At 25.7% G+C, this 27,126-nt stretch overlaps 1 long non-coding RNA gene across 1 annotated transcript in view; it reads right to left on the bottom strand.

Annotated features, from left to right (window-relative positions):
- Positions 1-416: 416 nt before the first annotated feature.
- Positions 417-27,126, bottom strand: part of LOC129609887 (uncharacterized) — a 59,167-nt gene continuing 32,457 nt past the window's right edge. Inside the window, exon 5 of the long non-coding RNA XR_008697052.1 lies at positions 417-642. This is a non-coding gene — a long non-coding RNA (uncharacterized LOC129609887). The remainder of the gene's footprint in view (positions 643-27,126) is intronic.

Raw genomic sequence — 27,126 nt, 5'->3', positions numbered from 1 at the left:
CAAATTAATTTTTATTATAAAAGAAATGTTTTCTACTTCAAAGTGGTGAAGTTAACTTTTTAATCAAACAAATGTTTTGTAAAGTAGCTCTTTTGCCTTGTACAAGTGAAAGTAATAAATACATAAATTTCTTTCGTTCGTATACCAAAATATATCAAAAAGTTGCATATATTTCGGATGAGCAAAAGATAAAATTGAAAGGGGCGTCAAAATAATGCTCGAATTCAAGGGTTAATTGTGTCAATTAAGAAAAATAATTATATTTTTTGATGGCATAACAGTTTTAGAAATATAATACGCTGAAAATTCAAAGTTTTCAAAATTTGGAAAGGCAATGACTTACGAAAAGGTTGAAAAAAACTTGCCACCTTCCAAAATGTGAATGGTGAATAACTTTAAAAACAAATTTAAACGTAATACAAACAATTTTTTTTCACTTGAACAATACGAGTACATTATACGAATATATGATACTTATTGGCTAGCATCCGATGAGTATAAAATCGTGAGTATTCTAAATGTTGCTAAGTAAAAATATACCATAAAAGCTTTAATTATTTACGAAATAAATAATATACTGCTACTTACGGCAATTTGCAAATAATTCAACATAATACAATAGATGTGTTCAGTATGACTTACCTGAAACGAAATGAAAAAAAATTATTATTATATTAAAATATTATTCTTTAAAAATAATAAATATTTAGTGAAAAAAATAATTTAGTAATAAAAATCCCTAAAGCCCTTTATAAAAACAATGTTTAGTATTACATTATTATGTTAGCACAATCAAAACGGGTGTTTTTGCATACTTTCAGGTTAAGAATGTTCTTAAAAAGGCAATAATGCTATAGTGTTAGATTCAACCGATTAATTATGCTAGTTAAGGTATACAAGAATTATTTTTTAAGGAAAATATTTACCGTTAGTTCCTTGCTTTTATAGAAATTTATAAGAGATTCCAGTTTTGAACAAATAAGTTGTTGACAATGGAATTTTTGCTTTTTTTGAGAGGAAATTAATTTAAACCTTTTTCAATAAAATAAGCTAAAATTTAGGTGTCGATTAAAATAAATTTCATCAAATAAAGAATGAAGAGAACAATAAAATTAACGGTAATCGAAACCGTTTTTTGGATAATTTCTTAGTTTTTAGCACTTTTCCAAAAAATTTTTGAAAAAAAGTGCTTATTAGTTTCACTCTGTACATCTGTCCGTGGACATGTTTACAAAACTTCTACACCCTTGAAGATAGAAAGCTGAAATTTAATATGTACGTAGAGCTTTACTAGAAACTTATTTCCGTAGAACAAATAAAAAACACAATTATTTTCCTTAATTAACCCTTAAATTCGAGCATTATGTTAACGCATCTTTATATTAATTTTTGCTTTGTTTCAAAGACTACATAAATCGTTCATCCTAATTATATGCAATCCTGGAACTAGTTTAGTTTATGAATAAAAATAATTTTATTAGTGTGGTGTGTATTTTACTTGAAAATACTGTATTTAAAAGCAGTATTTTCACTTGTTCAATTTTAGATATACTTTCTTTTTACACATAAAATGAAACTTTTAGTCCTTTCAAAATTAAAACAGATGACACCAGAAACCAGTATGATTTTCATCATACCAGTGGATTTTGGCTTATGTGAATCATAGCAATTGAAAGAACATCGTTTAGGGTTATTGTTAGAAACTGCTCGTGGACAGAGTATAATATATCTGCTTGAACATAAAATAACAATCTGTTGCTTTTTCAGAAATTTGCTGACATTGTACTGAGTAAAAATTTGATTTGTCCTATGAGAAACTTCCTGACATTTTCTAAATTTCCTACAAGCTGCCGATAACAATTTTTTAAAATATTTTTTTTCATTCACTGAAGATTTACACAAACATGGTCGCGTTTAAGTTTTATTGACAACAAAGAGTTTGTATTGTTTTTACAGGTTTTAGAAAAGTCGATTCATAATCGTGAATCGCAATCTATTCACAACCGTGACTTAAGAGATTAATGTTTAAAAAAGTATTATACATTTTGAACATGTAAAACTTATCAGGTTATATTTTTATATTTTGCTCTGACAAGATTCTGCTTTGTCATTTCACAGCAGAATAAATGCTCCAAACTTGTCTTATTTTTGCAAATTTCAGAATTTCAAATTATTTGCTATTTCAACATAAGTTGTTAGGAAATTTAATTTTTAGAATTTTAGAGGACTTTCAAGAGAAAAAAATGGGCAACATTATTATTTTATCTAGATTCATTTTCCACAAATATCAATTTTGGTAGAGATTTGCAGCTTTCCACCATAAAGAAGTTTTAAAAACAGAAACTCCCAGAATCAAAGAAATGTAAACATTTACTAAACAAACAAAATATTTTAAAGATTATCAATTTTTGTCAATTTTATATTAAAATAAAATTTACATGAAATTTCTATTAAAATCCCAGTGTGCAAAATATATCGAATTTCTTTAAATAAATTAATTAAATGAAAAAGTTAAGGGGTCAATCAATTTCTTTATTCCTTTCTTTTTTTTTTTTTTGGAATCAAATTAAAATTTCCCATTTTTCTTTCTTTCATGTTCAAATGTGAATCACCTTTTAGTCGGTATTTTTGAGGTTATCTTCATGTTTTTTTTTGTAATTCTGTTATCGATTAAATTACATTTATTGTTGTTTTTTTGTTGTTGTTGGTTTTGACTTTTTATACAATAATTGCGTTCTGTTGTTATTGTCTATCTATAATTACAGAGTACAAAAGAAAATTAATGAAAAAAAAAGAGGCAAAAACGAGAACAGAACAAAAAAGAAAAACTCTTGGTCTAGTCTGAATTCACCACTTAATTATCGTAAATGGGCCTACGTGTCTCTTACTCTTCTCGTTTTACTTTATTTTTTTTTTAAATTCTTTTTTTTTATTATTCTATATTTACTGTATGCTGTCTTTTTCATTCAATTATTTTCTATTTCATTCCAACTTTTGATTTATACTTTTTTTTTTTTTTTTTTTTTTTTGCATATTAAACTTTGTTGCATATTTTTTTCCCTCTTTTATAAATTTATTTTTGTTGAATTTCAATTACATACAATTCTATATATTTTAATAAAATTGACGTAAAATAAAATGTAATAAATATGTATATAAATAGATTTTATGTATCTGTGTATGTTTGTATGGGTGGAATTATTGGATAAGATGTTTGAGTCCCGTTTTTGTCCTTTAAGGGTTCAAAAATAGCTTTAAATTATAATTTTTTTTTGTATTATTTTCTCTCTTTCTTGCTTTGTGCTTTATTTGTATTGCATTCTAAAAAGCAAATCACGTATTTAGTCAAATTTTGTGGAATAATTCGAAATTAAGTTAATAAACTTGATTAAATTTTTGTCTTTTCCATTACACTGTTGTTTCATCCATTCGTCCCGAGTCATTTCAAATTGATTGTAATTTGAGTTCAATTCCACATAGAAATTAATACATTCGTTTGATATTTGTTTGACCGGGTACAATTCTGATTCTATTCTTAAAATTATAAAAGAATAGACAACAAATATTTTTAATTATTAGTTCGCTCGATATACATTAAACCACATAAAGTTATGAGGTCCTGTTATGTAGTAGAAACTGCAACAATTCTATGAATGTTAAATAATTTTATGATGTTAACGAAAAACTCTTAGCTTTTATGAGAAGTAAGTAGGAGTCAGAATGACCAAAACAAAAAAAAAATCAAAATTGTTTTGAATTATATAAAGATGACACAGCGCTCATATCAGATCATCCAAATACTTGAGTTGTGCAGTTTACAACCACAAAAGGTTACAAACATTATAGCAGAAAGAAAACAAATTACCCTTAGCAAGCTCTCATAAGAATTTAGTAAACTCTCATAAGAAGTGTATGTAAGAATAATGTAGAAGTAAAATCGATAATCAATACCTCATAAGATACAGTTATAACCCTATTATAAAATTTATTTATATTCTTATAAATTCTGATTTTTATTTTTTATATTATCAATTTTTATCCTCTTCTTCATTTAACATATAAAAGTCCTTGAACGTCTCCCATTCAAATTATTACCGACCGTATTGTGTAAACAATAGGTAGGTTATGTGATGGCAACAAATTTTGCATATCGAGTTTTCGGTGGGAACGTACTTCTCCATAGTAGAGAAGTGTAAATAAACTATTTTTAGCAACCTGTCGGTCTGTCGGTCTGTGTGTGCACGTCTGTGTATCTCAAGTTCGGCTAAACCGATTTTGATGAAATTTTATATGTAAGTTTATTTCCACTATGGCACGGATTGATCAACTTTTGGTATACGTCAGGCCTCGGGAACTGCACTTTTTAGCGGGCCTGTTTTACATTTTTGAAGGTTTTGAAGAACATATTCAACCGATTTACTTGAAATTTCATATATAAGTTTTGCTCTAGCGGCGATGAAACCTCCTAACTTTTGGAAGAAATCAGGCGTCAGCAACTGGACGTTTACTACGGGCCAAATATACATTTTTGTGTATATAAAGAGAAATAATCAACCGATTTCATTGAAATTTAATATATGAATTCCTCGTATGAAAACTATGAACATATAAATTTTTTGGAAAGATCAGGGCTCGAAAACTGATTTGCGGGCCGATTTTACATCTTTCACCATTTTGAAGAATATATTCAACCGATTTACTTGAAATTACATACTTGAGCTTTGCTCGACCGTCCGCGAAAATTCCTAACTTTTGGAACAAATGAGGCATCAGCAACTGGACGTTTACTACGGGCCAAATATACATTTTTGTGTATATAAATAATCAACCGATTTCATTGAAATTTAATATTTGAATTCCTCGTATTAAAACAATGAACATGTAAATTTTTTGGAAAGATCAGGGCTCGAAAACTGATCTGCGGGCCGATTTTACATTTTTCACCATATGTACGGAACGAATTGATGGAATTTCTTGAAATTTGATATTTGAGTTCTGGTTGTTACCGAAACTTACTGGCGAGCATTTCAGGGAGTTTGGGTAGCACAAAGCGAAACTCTACTAAGAGCCAAATTTACACTAAACTAGGTATGTAAACTATAAGCTTACTAATGTCCTAAAAATTGGAAAGAAGTATTTAGCAGACATTTTTATAATATTCTATAACACTTTCACCTAACTAGACAATACACATTGCGGTCGGTTATGTGCTGACCACATCAGATTTTTTTTTTTTTCTTTTCTTACTCTGTTTTATATATAATTAGGTAAAGATGTGATTCTTTTTGCTTGCTACATAACATAAACTAACTGATTTACTGATATACTCAAATATATGTAATTTTATGTTCTTATACAATGCAGTATACAATGTGTTGTGGCAAATATAAATTTGAAAATTTGTAGCATAAGAGTTATTGGGGTTACCAATATATAAGTAATTAATTAACTGATATAAAATGCTTAATTATCGTAAGTTATTAACCATGACATAATAATTTAATAAAAAATATCAAAAATAATTTAATTTTAGAACCCTTGTTCTGTATTTTTATTACAATACCATGATACTTTCATATAAGTATAAAGAATTTATTAAGAAAAAAATTATTTTTATATTATATAAGTTGATTCAATTAAAAAAAATATTTATTAGAATAATTATTGAAATTTTTTTAAGTAAGTGAAAATAAAAGTAGAAAAAATTAATGGCCCGATTGCTTTATAAAATACAGAAAGTTACAAGAGAAAAAAGTTTACTTAAAAGTTATAATGCAACTTGTATAAACTGCTAGTAATTCATCATATGCATTGGTTTACTTAGTATAACAGTATATAGTAAGAAAATTCTTGTCAATTAAAAAAAGACATTAATGTTGTCTTGGATTTGATTGTTAAAAAAAATTAATCATTCTTATTGGTATGAAAGGAAGGATAGAGGTTTATTAGATTTGGCAAAAATTGAACAAAGCCCAATTCTCAGTATAAAATCCCGTTATATAATTTATAACAAAACATTCACACTCATATTTTATTAATGGAAGCATATTGGTCCTTTAGCCTGAATTTGTATATCAAACATTGTGCATGCATTTTGTGTGATTTAATACAAATTCTATGAAGGTTTGATTTGTAAATGTCCGTGGATTTTGTTGGATTTCTACATTTAACACATATTTTCCAAATAAATTTTGATTTTGAGAGTTCTAATATTGTAATAACGGGATTTTTTTAAGTTTTAGCAGTTATTAATAATGATGGCAACCTTTTATGCTTTTTTTTCCTAAAAATCAAACGCAAATTTCAGATTTATTTTTTTTGAATAAAATATTAAATTTTAAGAATTTTTTTTTTGTTGTTTAGTCAAACTTTGTAAGTCGTTCAATTTTTATTCTTTTATTTTGATTGCTGTTTTTTTTTTTGTATAACTTTTATACACATTTTAGGTAAAATATTGTATTCTTTGGAAGAATATAAAAATATTTCGCTTATACTCAATTTTTTTTCGGGTAAATTTTAAGAATCAAAGATGAGAAAAATCAAAACAAAATCAAAAACTTTTTAATTTTTGGATTTTTTTTCAACAGAGAACAAATGAAATGAACACAAACGTTTTTAATTTGACCTTCGTTGTTAAATTTTAACAACCGTTGTCTGCTATACGTTTTATTTCGGTAAAAAGCTACAACACAAGATTTTCGAACCATGTATAAAATTAAAAATTTGATTTTTCTTTTTTTTTTTATATTTTATTTTTGAACTTATTAACATCAAAATGTTTAGAATACAAATTAGCGATTTTTTGCGAAACAATATTGCTGATTAACAAGAAGTAAGGTTTTAATAGAGGAAAAAAGAGACGAGCAGTTAACAAGAACGTTAAAAATTATGAAGAGATTTTCTGGAATGAATTTGACATTTTTACCAATTTTATCAAACATATTCTGTTAGCCGTGTCACTTGAACTGGAGAATAACAAATTTCGAAATTGATTTTATTTTGAAAAACTCAAATTTTTGAATAACAACTCATCACAGCAAGTGATGTGATCAACAAAATATAGCTGAATGTGTTCGAGAAAGAATATTTGATCTGTCAAATGAAATAAGAATTACATTTCCCCCTCCTTTTGTAACATCGAAACATAGAGATTCAAGCTGTTCGAGAAAAATTTGCAAAAACAATCTGTAGCAAATATTGTAGATTGTAGATTCAAAATCTTTAAAATTTTGGCCAATTCAGGCTTACGCTATTAGTGTGTACATAAAAACTTTTTCGTGATCTCATTATTGTTTACGTAAAGTGTTGAAAATTTAAAATATTTGCATGTATTGAAAAAAAAATAATTTTTTGTACAGTGTTTAGTTTTCCATGCTCCTCAAAAAGCATCACACAAGACCACTAAGATGAGAGATTGAAAATTTATTGTATCACGGAGTTACAATTCACCGAAGCCCAATAGAAGCTATTATAACCGTTTCCTATGTTCAAAACATTCCCTCATGGCACTTATACAAAAACACCTAGTACTTACTCAGGGTTTACATTCACATTCAAATCTCTATATATTTTTTTTTATATTTATACTCATTTTATTCTATTACCCTATAGATGACAATCTAACTATTTCTTTATTATTTTGCTGTCTGTTTTAACTGTTGATGTTATTATATTTTTTGTCATGTTATTAACAATGTTTCCAGTTAGTCATTATAATTTTTGAATTTTACCAAAAAAAGAGCAACCCTTTTACATCGTTTTGTTAGAAAAAGACGAAAAAAAAATATCGTAGACGGATTTAATAAGCATAAAAAAAAAGTATTTAAATATACAAAAAAAAATAAGAATAATATAAATAATAAAGCTCATCGTCATTATAATGGCGTGTAATTTCGTTTTTAGCTTTTTTAAACTAGCGTGATACTATAATTGCACAATTAAATTTTGTTACATTAACAAAAGGGCTATAATGTTGTCAGTACAACGTTTTGTATACCATTTAAATTTATAAAATTCGTGATAAAATATAAGTTAGAAGGGGGATGGGCCTTTAGAATGTACTCGTTTCCGAGCCACAGACTGTTAAAAAAAAAGGTACCGGACTATTCCTGTATATAAATAAATGCATATAACTTCGGAACCATACTACAAAGAGTTATAGTTAGGAGCTTTTTTTACAGGCGATTGATTGTTCTTTACTTGTGGTCTTACAATTAATTTAATTTGAGCCAAAGTTTTCGAAATACAGCTCGTCAAAGTCAGCATTTTTGTTTTAATTTTTTTTTTACAGAACTCGAAATTTTTCGAAAATTTTTTGTTATTATTTTTATTTTTTTTATATTTTTCGATGCGCTACGATTAGATCTAAAAGTTGACCCATATAAAATTTCCCTCTATCTATCAACACGTTTTACTGGAAAAACTATGAGAGATAGAAAAAAAAACCCTGTATAAAATACAATTTTGGAGACGAAAAAAAAATTAATTAAATTATTCGCGTATGACCCTATATTAAAACAATTTCTAGATACTCTTAAAACTAATAATTCTAGTGTAGTGCATATTATTGGAGTTTCGAAGGCAGAATGTAGACATTTAATAGCCAATTCTCATTACCAAAATATTAAGATATCTCATAATGGCTACGGGTTCAAATTCGATTTAAATTTCAATTTCATATGAATACAGAGAAGAACCTCGAAAAAATACACGCTAAGATACCAATAGTAAAAATTAAAGATTTAATTTGAAGAAATTCACTTTTAATCTAAAATTTAGTGTAAACAGGCCATCATTCCAGCATAACCTTTTAAAAATTAACAAAAAATGAATACCTAGAGTTGCTAGGAGACAAAATGAAGAATAAAATACTTTTTTTTTCACATTTTTACATTCCTTTTTTAAGTAATAATGATTTCAAACTTTGCTTTTTAATGCTTTTTAAAAAAAAAAAATTAAGTTTTCTTTAATGCGTTTTAATGTCTGGAAATTCTAGACTATATAATTTAGAAATCATAATCCTTAAAAGGTCTAATTTGGAATATTAAAAAGATTTTTTTTTAACCGTTCACAAATAATCCTTTTGCTTTAAAAAATTATAATGAATGCAAAAACGTTTACGATTTTCTTTTTTTTTTCAAAAAATTTTTTCAAGAATTTTAATTTTTTATAATGTTTTTGATGATTTTTCCGTGAATCTTTTAAAGATTTTGTTTTGTTCGTAATTACTTTTAAAAATCAAAGTTTTGTATAAATATAAAAAATAAAACGTAACTGCAGTAAATATTGTTAAATATTTTTGTTCAATTCAAAAATTAAAATTCAAAAATTTTCACAAGATAAAAGTAATATAGCTTAAGCTTTTGATTTTCATGTTATACCGAGAACTGATGGAGGAATTCATAACGGAAATTCTAGTATATTGCATTCGAAAAATACCATTTACCATTTTAAAAATCAAAAATTTAAATTGCTCTTATTTTTTGGGCTTAGAGAAAAATTTAGAATATTTTCTGTAATAATATGTAAGTTACATGCGAAAGAATTGATCATGTTAGTCAAAAATATGAAAACCAAACATACAAAAACACAAAACAGAATTATTCTACCCCTAACACAAAACTGAAATATCTATATACTTATTTTCCAATAATTTGAAAACAAAGAGCAAAACATTAGCAAAATCTGAGAGCAGACTGACGTTTTATTTTGTCGATCACAATAAAATGCAAATAAATTTCATAGTAATGAAAAATTTTTCTTAAATTCTGATTCGATCAAACCAAATGTTTGATATTTAAAAGTTGCATACATGTTGTATAAATAAAATAAATTTAATTAAATAAATACAAAGTAAAGTTTTGTTTTCAACTCTACTGCAAGATTCAGTATCATACAATTTTATTTCTTGTAAGAAAATAAGCCCTCTCAATAATATTTTAATCTAACAAATTCAACTAAGTTAAAAAAAATTTATCAAAATTATTTTACAACCATGGAATTTTGCGACGGAATCAGCAAAATTTTCTACTTTGCTCAGGAAAAAGTAACAGGTTATTGCCATTTTAGTATTGCCTCAAGAATATCGATAAAAATTACTACAATTTATAATAAAATTTAGCCCCATTTATATGCACATATTTTGAGAGAATAAATTTTGTTCTTCAAGAATTCATTCAATTTTTCTATTTGTGCCCGTCCCTGAAATATATTAACATAATGTGAAAACCCGGTTTGGCAAGCTTACAACTTTGTGAAATGTCAAATTATTTGTTAATTTTGAAAAATTGGCAGCTTTCAATCCAAAAAAAAATTAATTTAGTTTAATTTAAAGTTTACACAACTTTTACTTTTCCAAATGCATTTTGTATAATTGTCCATGCTGCGTATTTATGCGTGTTTTCGATAAGTGTACGATACAGACCAGGTTTCTATAAATGCAAAACACAGGTAAATGGTTATTTAAAACAAAATCTGATCAAATCCATTTATTCCCCAACACTAATAATTAAAATTCTTTCAGAAAGATTCTTTCGAAAACTATATAGATAACAACTATAGAAAAACCCACTTATTTTTTAAAATATCATTTCTTCTACAAGATCATGTCTGTCTCTTCTATAATAAATTTTAAATTCAAATGCAGAAATTTTTTTTATAGAACCGAAAAACAATTTTTTTTTTAATGTAATCAATAACATTACATCAGAATTAATTATAGTATGACCGCTCTGGTTTTGATATTTTGATGTTCTTTTAAATATTTACTTTATACACAATGTGTGTGTGTATCTCTACATATATAAATAAAAATACATATATGCGAAGAATCTAATTTTCTTTTGAAATACAAAAAAGAAAACCATCATGATAAAAAATATGAATAGAAAAAAAAAGAGAAATATTTTTATTTCTTTCAGAACACGCAATGCTATTCATTCCTATAGCCTATTTCATATTGTTATTGTACATGAAATAATGCTACAACTACTAGTACCCACCCAAAATATATTGCGGTTATAGAAAGCAAAAAAAAAAAAACAAAAAAGGATATTTTATAGGAATGCGAATGTATACACTTAAGTAAAAGTATGGCTTCTCTTTATTTATTATGGAAAACAAATATCACATATTGAATATGCACATAATGTATAACAGTTAAACGTGGACACATGTGTGCCTATATGTAAATTAATATACATATATACCTTTATTATGTAAATATGTATAAACAATTTATAATAGCTTTATTCTTATTTTGTAGATGACATACAAAATATAACAAAAACAAAAAAAGTTTTTGATTTCTTATGTCATATTTCAATTTTAACTTCAATATGAGTAGTTATTTTTAAAAGGATATAATTCAAGGATATTATTCATATATATGTATATGGATGCGTACACATACATATACTGTTTATACAAATTTATTATTCATATATGAACTCAATTTTGAAGTGTTAAGTAAACTTTTAAAAAATTCAAAAGATAAACTCTGACAAAGTTTAATGCAATAAGAAAAAAAAAAAGAGAAAAAAACTATGTATGTAAATCAATAATTGAGTAACTAGATTTATTTTGAATAATAATTCAATTGAAATGATTCACAAAGGATTCGACTGAAAATGATCTAATTTCTCGTTCAGCTACTTGGTTTACAGCAAGAATTACAAGGAGTTAATCCGGTAGTAAAACATATGTATAGTTATAAATATCGTGTACCTTCGCTCGCTTTAAGATAGAAAGTTAAAATTCAATATAAGCAAATAATTTTTACCAGAAACCGGTGTCGCTAGAAGAAAATATTTAACTTACTTACCCGTTTTCTTTAGAAGTGATGAGATCTAAAATTCTAAACCTGAAGTGACCATTTTTCAACAATTTATTATATTGAAATCTCAAAAATACCTTTGATCGCACAAACAGTTTTTACGAAATTACTATTACTACGAAATAGCACAATCAAACTTTTTATAATTACAAAATGGCCGGTGAAAATTTTTTGATTTTTACTTCAGCTTCTAAACTATTTATTAGAAGAATATTTTTTCCCCTCTGCATAGTATCTCTCCTATCTTCCATAGTACAAATTTAAGAAAACTGAATCGAATATTCACTGTAAGAATGCAATTTTAGTCATTCAAGCAGCAGCGTCGTGTTTTGTTTTGAACATATCTATATTATGACGTACATCTTCTAATGCTAAATTATAATTTCTATATTGTAAACGATTGAACTTTTATTGTCTGTTTATCGTGACTTTTGATTATGATCACAGATGAATAACTAAGTACAACAATTAATCATATTACCTGTTTATTATAAGTTCAATTACATTTCTTTAAAATCTTAAATCTTCTTATTCTTTTCATTATTCTATTAAAATATTTTTATAGAAAAAAAAAGCCCACAAAGAGAATCACAAATTACAAGAGCGTATAAAATGAAAAAGAATTTTAAATTGAATCATCGGATTAGAACAAAAACTGAAACCAAAAATTTAAAATTAAAAATTCTAATTTAGCAAACAATTGCAATAAATGAAGTTTGCGTGATCATAACGTGCAAAAATTAAATTAAAAATTTCCCTTTATACCCACCACTTTTACGTATCACTTTATTTTGAGCACAAAAAAAAAACAATGTGACTGTAACAAACCAACAAACAAACATAGAGAGCAATGCATAACTAATTTAAAATTCAAATTAAAAAAGAAAATAGAAAAGCGAAAATGTAATGAAAATGAAAAGTTTTTCATGAAAAATTTTCTTTTCTTTTCATTTTTCTTGTTCTTTCCTTGTTTCTTTTGTCATTTGCTCTTCTCACTTGTATAAAATGAAAAAGAAAAGTGACTTTCCACTAAAAATTTAAAAGAAAAGAAAGGAGAAAATTTTTATGCTTTTCATTTTTTTTTTCATCGCAATTGATGATAACGGCAACAACTTTTACCAAGCAATGAAAAATTGCAGCATGCGGTTATTGTACTTGTTATTTATTTTGCTTTATTGTTTTGCTTCTAAAATAAGTTTTCGCTCGCGAATGAAATAAATTAATAGGATTTAGAAAGAGAGAGAAGATAAAGTGAAAAAAAAAGTTGCGCGTCAACATTCGCGCGCTTTTTTATTTTTGTGTATCATCGAAATAAAAAAGTGAAATAGTTTTAAGTTAGTTATGAGTTTTGGTTAGAGATTAGAGTGTATTTTATTTATAATTTATTTGCTAATGTGGTGAAAAAGTTGAATATACAAAAATAATAATGAACGATTCTATTGTCAAATCGAAAATTAATTGAAGTATTCATTTGCAAATTTAGGAACAAATAATCAAAATTTTTGCCTTTTAATCAATTTCGTATTTATTATTATGATTTTATTTAATTGAATCTTTATTGAATAACAGAAGGGTTTATAGAAGTAGAGTGAGTGGCCCGCTACGGCTAATTGCTACAAAGAAGTTCAAGACAAATATTTTTTCTTTACGGTATAAACAAAAGAAAATATTCTTAATACAGTAAATTTTTCATAAAACGTACCGCTTATATAGCAAAATTTTCTAATTTTCGAAAAATAATTGTGACGTAAGAAAAATTTACGATTTAATTTTAATTTCTACTTAGCGAACTTTTCTATATTACGGACAAAATATGCAAGTTTTTTATATACAAGATTTACTGTAAAATAAAAGCACATTACTTATTCAATATGAATTTTTTAATTAAAATATTGATTTCAAAATACGTACAATTAAATATTATTGTTTTACGATATTAATAAATCTCAAATGCTTATAGTACTTAAGACTGTTTATAATTTTTTTTCCGAATGCATATATTAATGCATATTTTTCTCATTAAGATCATATGCATTTCATTATAATATTTTAATGCATTACAACAAAATTTTTCAACGAAGCGTGCAGCATTCAGAAATTTGATGAACTCTCGCTCAATATAACTCAGAAAAAAAAATTTAACTGGCTTACCGTAAAAAAAAATTTTAACTGACTAATGCGCTCTTCACCATTATAGAAAACACATACATAGTTTCCTTTTTTTTTCTAATTTTTTTGAAACGTCAATTGACAATCACTTGCATTAAATTTTACGCGGTTTAAATAAATAAAAATAAAAAGAAAAGCAAATAGAAGAAAAACCAAATAGGTGAAATGAATTTTATGAAGAAAAAAACAAAAGAAAGAGAAAAAAAAAGAAAATCGTGCGCGGTATTTTCATTTTTCCGGTAGACTTTAACTTTTTCCACCTATGCAACAAACCAACGGAGTAAGTATAATGGCAGCATACAAAGAATAATGTAAATTCGTTGTTTGTTTTTTGTTTTTCTTTTCTGAAATACAGCAGCTTTCATGTAGATATGTATATTCTATGTACTCATAGTTGTGTTTGCAATTCAAAATTATATTTTATAGAAACGTGAGGTTAAATATATGCTAATTGAGATGAGAAAATAAAATTTGCCATGAATAATATAAAAAACAAAAGAAAAAATTAAAATTAGTTTCTTCCCTATTGTGAATTGACGTGTTGTTGCAAAACCGTTGCAAGGGAAATGACAAAACAATGGTATAAAAGTCATAATTAATTATTGAATTCATTTTAGAAACAAAAATAATATTAACCCCTTGGGGGTCATAGGTCTCTGAACTATATCTGTATATATGTACCTATATGTATACTGAATATTAATAGATTTACATATACACGCGTAACTAAATTGAATTTTTTTGTGTTAGAAAGGGTTTTTCTTTTTAATTTTTTTCAAATTTGCGGTTTAACCACGTATGTACATAATAATCAAAACAAATAGTAGCTATAAACCCACTTATAACTTTTCAAAATTAATAATACTTGTGTACATTTATGCCTTTATTAATAATAATAATTGTCAATTAGATACAACACGTGAATTATTTGAAATTTAAGATTGAATCAAACTTGAAGTTATTCTTTTGTACTTCTTAATATTAAAAAAAATTGTTGTGAGAATTTCAAAAAGTGCATTAGATGTTCGTACATAAAATTGTTATAAAGGTGATATTAAGTGTAAATGTACATGGAACAGCGAATACTTGAAGAATTATTGATTTACTTAACAAAAGTAATAGATTAAGATCTCGATTATGCAATTGGAATCAAATCTAATCTTTTTTCGAAAAGTCGATTTTACTCAATTGATTTGCTATCCAAAATTGTCATAAATACCAAAAATGTCTTATTTGTCAAAAATGTCAAATTAGTGTCAATTGGTTGACATTTATACTAAATCAAGAAAGTTTATAATTTTGACATTTGGTGTGGTGTGTAAATAAACCAGACACACTTTCAAGTTGTTGTTAAATGAGTTTTATTTGCTTAATGGAACAAATGGAAGATAGTGTTGATAAAAGGTAAGGAGCCCGTTATGCTAGACTAAAGAGGAAATTGTTGAGGAATTCATCTGAATTGAATGAAAATCAGTAAGTTTGGGTATTTTTCAAGCTTCGTTTTTTAATAAAATAATTATTTTTTAGCTTCAAAATAAATCCGACTTTCGATTGGCAAAGTCGTAATGCTTTTAAAATTACTAGACAACATTGAATTGGAACTGCAAAGGTCGTACCATTCGAAATGTTTTGATATTAGCCAGTTTTTTTCCGGTACTGTACTAAAACAAGCTGAGGTGGAGAATGACTTTGTCATAGGTTTTTCTCAATCAGATGTTTCTGTAGTGTTGGACGATTCATCTAAAATGAATTAAATTTTTTTATATATACAAAAAGAAAAATAGGCAAAGGCCTAATTTTAACATACATTTCTTATAAATAACTCTTTGGCAAGTACATTTTTTCGGTCACAGAATTTTAACTATTATGTATACTTATAGTATAGTTGCTCATACATTAATTATTTCAATGGCTCTCTACTGCTAAAATTATGTCTTAATAGTATGCTATCAGAATTTATTGGCGTTAGAAATTATTTTAAAATATACTTAGTATGAGCATTCAAATGCAAAATCATATATTTTTACTCAGGGATTTTAAACTTTTTTAATTTCTACTACATAAATGCAGTTAGTTGACATTAGGAGTGTATAAAATAGATTAATACCATTTCTACAGAAGCCCTTAATAATCATTATCAACTTGAATCAAGTTGGTTTCTGATCGACTTCAATAATTCAGGCTTCAGTTTAAGAAATTTATTGAATCTTCAGTATTCAAGATAATGGGGTACCTATGGTGACAATAACTATTATAAATTATTGATAAATTTTAAAAATTTTAATTTTTTTTTAATTTTTTCGAAATTTGTGTTTGACTTACATTATTACATTTACAATTTCAGTTTTATTAATTTGAGTGTTCTTTTTTGTATTTATATTGATTTACTCAGGGAAAACATTCCAAATTACTAAACGGTTTGAAGGTTCGAAAATTTTTTTAAAAGTTTTTAATAAATAATAAATCTTCTAGCAATATAGCTAAGAATCTGTTAAAGATTAGCAAATTAACATAGTTTCACTTAAATTATCCAAAAAATTGTTATTAATATGGAAATAAATCCAATTTTTCTAACTGTGACAAGTTTCATGTGGGATACAAACTGCCTCAGATAAAATCTTCAAATACCATGACTAATGTATTTAACGAAAACATGCATTAACTCTCAATTACAAAATTGAAATATGAAAAACAAAAAAAAATAAATAAATTCTACTCTAAATTAACTCCCATAATTTTAAAAGATTTTAAATGGAAATTTTTTATGAAGGTTGTAATTTTCAATTTTCAATTTTTTTTTCTACATAAAAAGTTGATGACAAAATGAAATCTACTTTTATTGGAAATGAAAATCACATTTTCTATACATACATATAAAATGCTTAATAATTTTAAATTATTATTTTAAACCCAATAATGGTAACACTAAAAGAGTTCATATAAGCATCATTAATGAAAGTAACTAAAATAATAACAATGAACAAAAAAAAAAACTACAAAATACAAATAAACTCATTCAATTTCACAAAAGCACACCATCATTGAACAAACAAGCAACATTAAAGTCAACAAGCGAAATTTGAGAAAGTCTTATAATTCGTAGATGGCTTTCGATTGAAACTTTCTCATTTTCAAAAAAAATAACAAGCAGAAGAAGAAAAAAAAATTGCATCGCACAAAATTCATAATATTAAAACAACAATAACATTTATGTACATTTAAAGGTATGTGTACATAACAAGGAGCAATATTAAACAGCAGTTGTATAGGTAGCCACATTCATAACAATTTCAAGAGAAAGAAGAGTTACACAAAAAATGTTTAAAAATAAAAAAGGGTGAAAGCTAATAAAATCGAATAGATCGATGCATAAAAATTATAGTAATTTCCTAGATTTTTATTTTTTTTTTACTATTTTTTTGTGAATTCTATTGCGGAAGGAAAGCCAAAATAGCAACACTTATAAATAAACAATACAAAACAAAGAACTTACTATGTATTTGTAATATGTACATGCATATGTATACACAATTGTGCATCTTATATTTGTAAGTAGGTGCCAATGTGCCAATAATTATTTTTATGCAAGAAAGTTCAAATTAAAAACAAAAATATAATTTGCCTTTTTATGCCTATTAAAATCAGGTTCAAAGTTCAAAATTCCCTTCTTTTTTTTTCTATCTCGCTTAAAAAAGATGTTATGACGTTTGCATTTGAAGGAAATTCTGTCGTACACTTATTATGCAAATTTAATTTGAACAATATAGTTGGCAGAGATCATTTCAGAGATCTGTTTCTATTACACCACTTTAATCAAAAATTACCATTCTATAAATTAATAATGAAACCCCTATGTTAATTTCGAAATATTGTATGCAAATTGGTAAACCAAAGAAGGCTACTAATCTAATTTATGAACATATTTGAAACCTTTGAATATTAAAGGTTTACATATTTTAACTTTGTGATGAATAGCAGACGTTACTCTAAATATTTAATTGGTTTTAATTAAAAGACTAAAGTTCCAAATCTGCAAAGGAAATTCAAATGTCACTTCAAAATGAGCTGTTATTTTGAAAATTAAACTTTAAGGCATAGTTTCCATTTTGGTTTATTCAGATTCTATTTGAACTCAAAAATTTCCTTTAAATATATTGTAAATTTATTTTAAATAGTAAATTTTGTTATGCTTCAATAAACATTTTTCAAAATTTTCGATGCAAAGGAATATTACATATGCCAAAACGGGCTTCAAAAATGTTTATAGACATGCAAAACATGCACGGCGAATTGGTCTATGTATAGCGATTTGATAGTGTTATGTATACATTTTACACAATGTCAGCATTTCACAATTTTGACTGTATTTTACTTATTTACTGTAAATTCTATCACAGAAAAATATTATTAAATGAGTTGCGTTCTTGACGCATCATATATTTATTTATGAAATTTTTTGGGGAATTCCCTATATATATTATATAATAAGTCTATTAATAATTTTGATCCAAACATTTAATTGCCGTCCAAAAGATTTAATTAGAATTGCAGATTTAAGTAATTTCAAACATTTCTCATATATTTGGGACCAAAAAAATTGCTATAGAATCTATAACGCTCTCGTCGTCACTATGGTTATTTTGTTTCTAAATTTATACTTTAATAAGAATCAATCACCTTAACCTCGAAATAAACTTGAAAATTTTTTCTTAAGTTTTACGAATTCGCTTTTCTTTATAAAAAATGCATTTTTTGATTTATTTATAAAAAGAAGCATTATTTACGACTCATTCATTTTAATTGTAATTACCATTGTTAATAAAAAATTTTTCAAATTAAAATTTAAAACCTTGGTTAACATTAAATTTCAACCTTAGATTAAATTTAAAATATTTCATTTATATATGCAGGAAAAAGAAGATATCTGCGAAAAAATGATTCATGATTTTGTATATATAAAATAAGAAAAACAGTAAAAGAAAACAAGGTCTTTTACTTTACAACACAATCATTTCATTTGTATAACTTGAATTCAAATGTCCTTAAAAAAGGGAATACCAAAGCTAAGTTCATCAACTTTAAAAATGTTGTTTTCAAACTCAAGGTATTCATTCCGCATATATCTACATGTACATATGTGTATATAAAATTCTGATTTATATTGTTTTCATTTACTTATTCCTTAACGTTTTTGTTATTTTTTTAACATGAATCTTGCAGTGCTCTTTATAAGTTGTTATTATTGTCGTTGTTCTTTATCGACACACCACTAAAATGCATTTTCTTGCAGTAAAATTTTTACAATAATTTTAATTTTTTTTTTTGTTTTCCTTTATCATTTTTATCATATTTTATTGAATGAATAGAGTTACTTGTTCGCTATTATTCTTATTTTCTCTACTCTATATTTATGTATGAATAAATTGTATTACATATATTCGTGTACATACAAACATATATGCATGGTTGCACTCTATGCTCCTACATACATTGCTTCCTTTATATTGTAATGGATTTTTTTTTTTCTTTAATATTGCAATTGTAAAACATTGCTCCAATGTCAAGTTACTTTGTATAACAGCCGCGCTATCATATCGAATAAAATGCTTAAAAAACTATGTACTTGTATTCTGCACCTATTTACTTTATTATATATATACATATGTATATATTTTATTGAATGCAGTAGAAGAAATCAGAAAAAAAGTAATTTTTTTTCTTGATTTTTATTGTATTCTATATTTTAACTTTTCTATTTTTCGAGTTAAAATTCAGAAAATTTTAGTTGACTTGGCTGCGTGATAGTGTGATATAATCAAGTAAGGAAATAAAAAATACTAGATGGGTGCATTGAAATAAAAAGACAAGACAAAAAAAGTGTAAAGGGTGTTACATATGAACAGTTCTATTCCAACCAACTGAATAATAATTTCCATGATTCTATGAAAATTTTATTGTAAGTGAATGTTTTTTTGTTTGTTGTTGTTGTTAAAGAAAAGAAAAATCCAACAGATTATCCGCTCTTGTTAGCGTTTTTTCTATTCCATTGTATCAGACACATAAATGTAAAATTATAATGATACATAAGCATATACATACAGTATACACATATAAGTATATAAAATGTATATATACATGCAACATGAAAGAGACCTTCAAAGGGTCATTTTATATGCGGCCAACGACCTAAAGTGTCTTGTATTTTATTTTTAATTTTACTTTTTTTTTTCGTTTTTTTTGTTATCTTTTATTCCACAATCCACATACATTCATTGTGATTTCATTATTATTATTATTATTAGTATGTACTTGTCGTATTGTAGAATTACAACAGTAAGAATCAGAGAAGAGAACAAAGTGATAGCAGCACGGGTGTAAATAAAATACGAGGAGAATGAAAATTCATTGCTTTCATAATAATTCTACTTTATTATCTCTTTCTCTTTTGTTGTAAAATTATTATTATTACTTTTTGTTTTTTTTTTAATGTTTTTCTTGCTGCTATTTTTGTCTTACTTACTTTAGAACAGTCTTGTTAAATTTAGAGTTATTAAACTTTTTTTATTCAATATTTTTGTGATCTTATACTTTTTTGTTATTCTTTAGCACATTTCCAAAAAAAAACAAATTCCGAGAAAATATTTTGTTACTAAATTTTCTTTTAAATCTTGCTAGGTCGCCGTTGATGTGTTTACAAAACTTTAACTGCTCTAGTAATCTTGCAGTAGGAAGATCACAACTTTTCAGTAAAAGTGGTTTTCAAAATGTTAAAATTTTATAATTTCGCCCTCCTAACAGTATGCAAATTTGTTCAGCAATTGAAACGAAACAGATTTTATATTTTAAAGCATCTTATTTTTTTCTATTTGAAAAGAACTCAAGATATATCCCTTAAGTAGGTGCCATATAGCTGGAATTTTGTATTGACCCCTAAATACAATTTCATTCAATTTGTAAGCTTCATGTCTTTTTCGCCTTGCCTCTAATTATTTAAATTCAATTCGAAGTATGTATGCATTCTTAAATTATTTTGAATTAATAGGGAATTTGCTTTTTTCAAATCTCTGCTTTATTTCAAAATTGTTTACAATTTATGTACTCGTATACATATTATTTTTTATCATATTTATATACAAGTATGCATGCTGTATGCAATTATTTTTATGATGTTAGTGACTTCTTTATTTGTTTAGTCCATTCTTTGCTATCTTAGTTACAGTCTATTCTATATTATGTATTTCTATTATTATATCATGTACGTATAAGTAATATGGTAATAGAAATGTGGTATAAAACTCTATTGCATGCAGCACAAGAACGTGAATAGAAATTAAAGCTTTCATCATTTAATTTTATAATAAGTTAAGTTGATTTTTGTTTTTTGTCTTAAAACTTTTCATTAAAAATATAAAAATGAGAAAAAATTAAGAATAATTATTTTGCAGACTTTTATACAAAATGTGTTATACATTATTTCAGCTATTTAAGACTGTACAAAGTAATTTGAAGAAAAATTTTGTTTTTTTTTAAATAAAGAATATAATTTCAAAAAAAACAAAATTTATAATAATTAACAAGAAATTCTCAACAAAAGAAAAAAAATGAACTTCAAAGTGCTTTAGACAATAAACGAATTAATATTAACTGAAAATTATAACAGAATATACACTTGTATACATGTATGATGTTACGTGCTACCAACAAATCCAAATATTTGTTAGTATACTTAATCTGAAATTATACATTTAACCTTGCCTTTTTTTCAATTTCAAAGCGATTAGTATTTTTTTTTTAAATATTTAATCTCAAAGCAAAATTAAGTCAGTGGTTCTTTGAATTGAAAAAATTTGATTAAAGAAAAATTAATAAAAAAGTTTTATTTGTTTCTTAAGAAAATTTTCATAAATATGAAAATGTTAAAGGCCAAGGACACTTAAACTTTAATTTTTGACTATATAATATTGAAGTGCTACTAAAGATCTCAATTTATTCACTTTTTCGTACAATTTATAACTGTTATAATGACATAAAATTTGGTACGGCTTCTATGACGTAATTTATAAAGGAGATAGTTTTAATTGTTAAACAAAGGTGTTTAGAAAAAAATTTTTTTTTGAAACAGGTGTTAAAAATTATTGGACCAAACTGTCATCAGACTCGTCAATAGTAGGGGACTTTAACCCAACCAAAAACGCACCTGGATGGCCATAAACTCTCAAAACTAGTCAAACTAACTAACCATTTGTTTTGTTCTATCGTATTTAATGTCTATTTTCCGTGAAGAAAGGCACGGATGTACTGTTTTTAAAAAATGCGCATAATTTTATCTTTGAAGGTGCATTATATGCTTTGAAAATGCTTTGTGTATGATAGAATTTTCTTATGACGTTATAAGAATGAAATAAATCTAAACCCTGTAGAGATTTTGAAAAAACTCCGATATTCTAACATAGCACTTTTAAAGTTTGCTTTTCGATAGGAAATTTTTAGCCAGATTATAGATTTCAAAACATTTGATAATCTGCTGTCTGCTGGAAAACGAAAATTATTAAAAATTTGGTAAAAAATGGAGTTATAAGTATATTAGTTAAAGTTAAAATGAACGTCTTTTTGGTGAATACCTTTTTGAAATAAAATTTATACACTCCAATAAAATAAAACAAAATTTTTAACACAAATTTTAATATTTAATCATTCCAAGTCCAACGTCATCCTCAATTTCCTAACTAAGTCTTAATCGTCGTTTAATGAAATAAAAATTGTGCTCTATATTTTCAGAATTTGCCAATCAAAAAACGAAAAACAAAACAATCGCAAAATTTAATTTTTTATTACGATCACAGTTGGATTTCTAGGGTAAACTATTACAAAAAAAAAAAAAATTTGTTTAACTCTTTCCATTTCATAAAGTTGAGAAAAAAATTAAATAATGCAAGGTAAAATATCATGCTGAAAATATGAAATAACAAAAAAAAAGTGAGAAACCCATCCAAATTTTAAAATTTTTGAAAATTTTTTAATTTATGAATATTAAAATCTCATTAAAATTTAAAACCCCCTTGTTATTTTAAACGATTAATTTACACAAAAGATGAAGTTTTTTTCTAAACCAAATAAAATCTTTATTTCTTTTTTTTGGGTAAAATTCATATTAGCACAAAAATATGGTTAAGTAGATTTTATGCCCTAATAAAATTTGTGAATTATAATTTTGTTTTTTTGTTTTATATAACATTTCATTTAACTTTTTTTATAATTCCATTGCTATCAACATTGTTACGTCTAAAACCATCAAATTAAGGTTTTAGAAACGAGATCATTTTTCGTAATATTGCAAGCTAAGAAACTATGACGAAAAGGTCATAATATTAAAAATGAAAAAACTCAAAAATTACGAAAGCAGAATAAAATATTTAAAGGAAAAAGGCAGCAATGGCAGCAACCCCAATTTTCTTTCAATTTTCAAAAGGTCTTGTCTACTTTACATTTAAGTTTCAGTTTAGTGTTTTATGCATATTTATTTCGCTACAAATTGTTTTTATTTTAGCAATCATGTTGCAAATGAGATAAAATGTGGATTGAAAAAGAAAAAGCAACAAATTATTTTATAAAATTTATTCGAGCATAAATCACAAAATTTTGAATATGAAAAAATGAATTAAAACAGTTAAAAGTTTTTCTATATTTATTTGGGATGTTGTTCCTTACAGTTGGTATAGTATTGCCAATTTTTATTTGAGAAAATTATTAAGATACACATAAAGTTGGTTCAAAACACTATGTCAAAATTTTTAAAAATTATAGTAGATTTTACAAATAATTACCCCAAAATTCAGTTCAAATTACTTGGCAATTCGTGCAAAAATCTCAAACTACCTCAAATTTTTACATTTTAACAAATATTTAAATTAAAAAATGGTCATTTGCGGGAATAGTCACTATAACCACATTTTTCCTTTTATTGATTTTACTTAAAATAGAATTCTAAAAAACTCCTGCGTAATTCATTAACACAAAATGTAACACTTGATAAGCTTCTTCTTTTGCGAAGAAAAACACAAAAAATTTTGTTATGTATTCAATCAGTTACAGTAATCTTGTTTACCGACCACACTTGCATTCAAAGGTTTCGGCGGAAATTTACTTTTCCACAGTAGGGAAGTGCCTAAAAATTGCCTTTGGTGAGATATCGCCAGTTGGTCTGTGTTTGCACTCGATCATCTAAATTTCGACTAAACCGATTTTCATGAAAACGACATCTTACTTTATAATTCAGTTTGCTATACAAATTGATCTACTTTTGAGAACTGTAAGATTGCTTAGACTGGAATTGTACTGCAGTCCAATTTGAAATTTTTAAACAAATATTTAACAGATTAACTTAAATCTTTATATATATGTATAAGTTTCGTTTGACAATGCGACAAATCCCCCAGTTTTTCAAGGAAAGCAAGTACTAACAACTAGCCCTTGAAGACTGAATTTAATTCTTTTAGTAATGATCTGTCGATATCCTTCAACTTAAATACTGAAACTTAGAGTGTTAAAACAATAAACTAGTAATTTTTTTTCGAAATATCAGAGCGCAGAAACTGGGCCTAAACTAAGGGCGGATTTTACATTATTTGCCATATCTTAGAAATTATAATTGACGAATTTTCTAGAAACTTAACATTTAAATTCTTTTTGCTAACCTAATGACTGGAGAACTTTTTAGGGTTACGATAACATAAAGCGAACCTCCTGTATAGCAGCCATAATTTCATTTTCACAAGTATGTTAATTAAAAGCTTTCTGGACGTTATTTTTTATATATTAAGAGAAGTGCTTAAAAGACATCTTCATAAACGTTCGCAATATTTTCTACAAACCAAAAAATACAATTTGTGGAGGATTATGAGCTGAATATGTCAAATTCTTCAAAACATGTTCATCCAAACTGATTTTTATCAACGAATTTAAAAGAAATAAGATAATTAAAATATTTAAAATAGTAGCCATAACATGTTAATTAATAATTAACATTGAGTTATTAAATATCATTAATAATCGTATTTAGCATTAATTATGTTCGAAAAAAAACGAAAACAAACAATTAATTAATTAATTCATCGATATTTTTAACATTTATAAATGCTCGTTAATATTTCTATCCAAATTATGTTTTCATATTTTTCAATTTTATACAATTATAATTTTTTATGTTCATATTAAAATATCAAAGGAGTCAACATCTTATTTCAATTTTAAATTAAACAAATAAAAAACAAAAACTATAATAATTAAAATTATTAATTTTATACATGTATAATTTGCTATTTTTAAAGAATGTAGTCTAAAAACGGGCTTACGCTATAAATAAAAGATCCGGTTGAAAATTATGATAATTACCTGAAAAAAAAGAAAAAGAAATAAAATTATTAAAAATATTTAAAGAATAAAAGAGAATTTTATTGAAAAGTAAGAATCAGAAGAATAAATTTTAATTCAAATCAACAATTTGGGTTGTTGAAATTCTTAAGAATATGTTGGGGTGCAAAAAAACGAAATGAAGCTGTTAAGGGAACGGAAGTAAAATATTTTTACTTCAACTAAGATTTTCAGATAATTTATTACTCATGAAAAGAAGTCGTCTCACCCCATACCGGGCGCCGACGCTGTTAAACGATTCTGAAAATTTCAAGCAGGATACTTTGGAAACCGTCATGAAAAGGTTCTCACTTAAACAACAATATCGAATATGCCAAATTTATTATAAAAACAATCACAAATTTACTTTATATAAACGATACTGTGTTTGAGAAGCTAGTAGCACGTAGCACGCAACTTATTGGAGCTTAGCCTGCCTTCTTCGTGACATTACGCCAAAAATCTTGATCAGCAAATATATATACTCCAGCTGTGTAATTCTTGTTTTTGTTAGCAAGCAAAATTTCCATTACTTGGAAATGTTAATGCCACGAATTTATATTCCGATATCTTGATTAAAATTTAATTGTTTTTATTCTTAGAAATTCAAGTTCTATCGAATTCAAGTTATATCGGAAAAACGTGGAACACGGTCATTATTATTAAATACATATTATATGGAATATTTTATACATATTTAGTATGCTAAATTTTAAAATATTTTGTAAATATAAACAATTTTTGAAAAATGAAACGGGATGTTTAGGTTATAAAATCAAATAAAATCACGTAAATTCGCAATTAACAAGAAAAATGTTACAAGTGCAAAATTTAAAACGCCAAATAAATTTTTAATATGACTGAGAAACAATAATTTTGTAAGTATATTGAATACTTTGTTCTATTTACCATGAAATTATTTTCTCCTGAATGAGATTTTCAAATAAAATTTAAAAATAATTTTAATATTACTTTGAAATTTTATAGCATTGCCGATTTAATATTATATAATTGGCATAAAGATTAGTTGGTATATTTTTTTGTATAAATATGAGTATGTGTTCATACATAATTTTGTATAACATGAATAATTTTTGTGCTTGAACAATAAACGATTTGTAGTGTTGTTAAAATTTTTATTCAAAATCGCTATAGCGAATTATATTTAGCATTAGAAGGTTTACTTTCAGTATTTGTAATAATTTATTCTATTTTTATAAAGAATATTATTAGTACAATATACATACATACATAAAATGATCAGATGACAAGTCGACTGTGTCAAAGGTATGAAGTCGATACAAATTAGATATTTGAATTTATACAATTTCGAATACATTTTTTTGAAAGAATGACCTTGGAATATATATGCCATCATGTATATAGAAGTAGTGAAAATTTGTGAATGGGTATGAATTTCTGCATTTCTCTGATGACTTTAAATTTTGGCATCATTGCTGATTAGAGTTCCTTTTTTTTGTAAGCCCTAAGATGATTCCGATATTAAAATGGATACATGTATTGTAATCAAAAAAGAGCCCAAAAATTTGCCAAATTTTCACCTATTTTTGAAAGTTCTAAATGGATGAATTAATGATGTGCTTTAGAAATACCTGAGTGAAAGTGAGTCTATGGAAGAAAAGGTAAAGAAATATGTATTCAAAAGGCTGCACATTTTATAAGAAGAAAATGCCCTATTTTGCACACACAATAAT

This window comes from Condylostylus longicornis, unplaced genomic scaffold, assembly GCF_029603195.1.
Source record: "Condylostylus longicornis isolate FDR11 unplaced genomic scaffold, ASM2960319v2 ptg000004l, whole genome shotgun sequence".
NCBI classification, from domain to species: Eukaryota; Metazoa; Arthropoda; class Insecta; order Diptera; family Dolichopodidae; genus Condylostylus; species Condylostylus longicornis.
The sequence above is the reverse complement of the archived record's forward strand: the minus strand, read 5'-3'. Positions and strand labels throughout refer to the sequence as shown.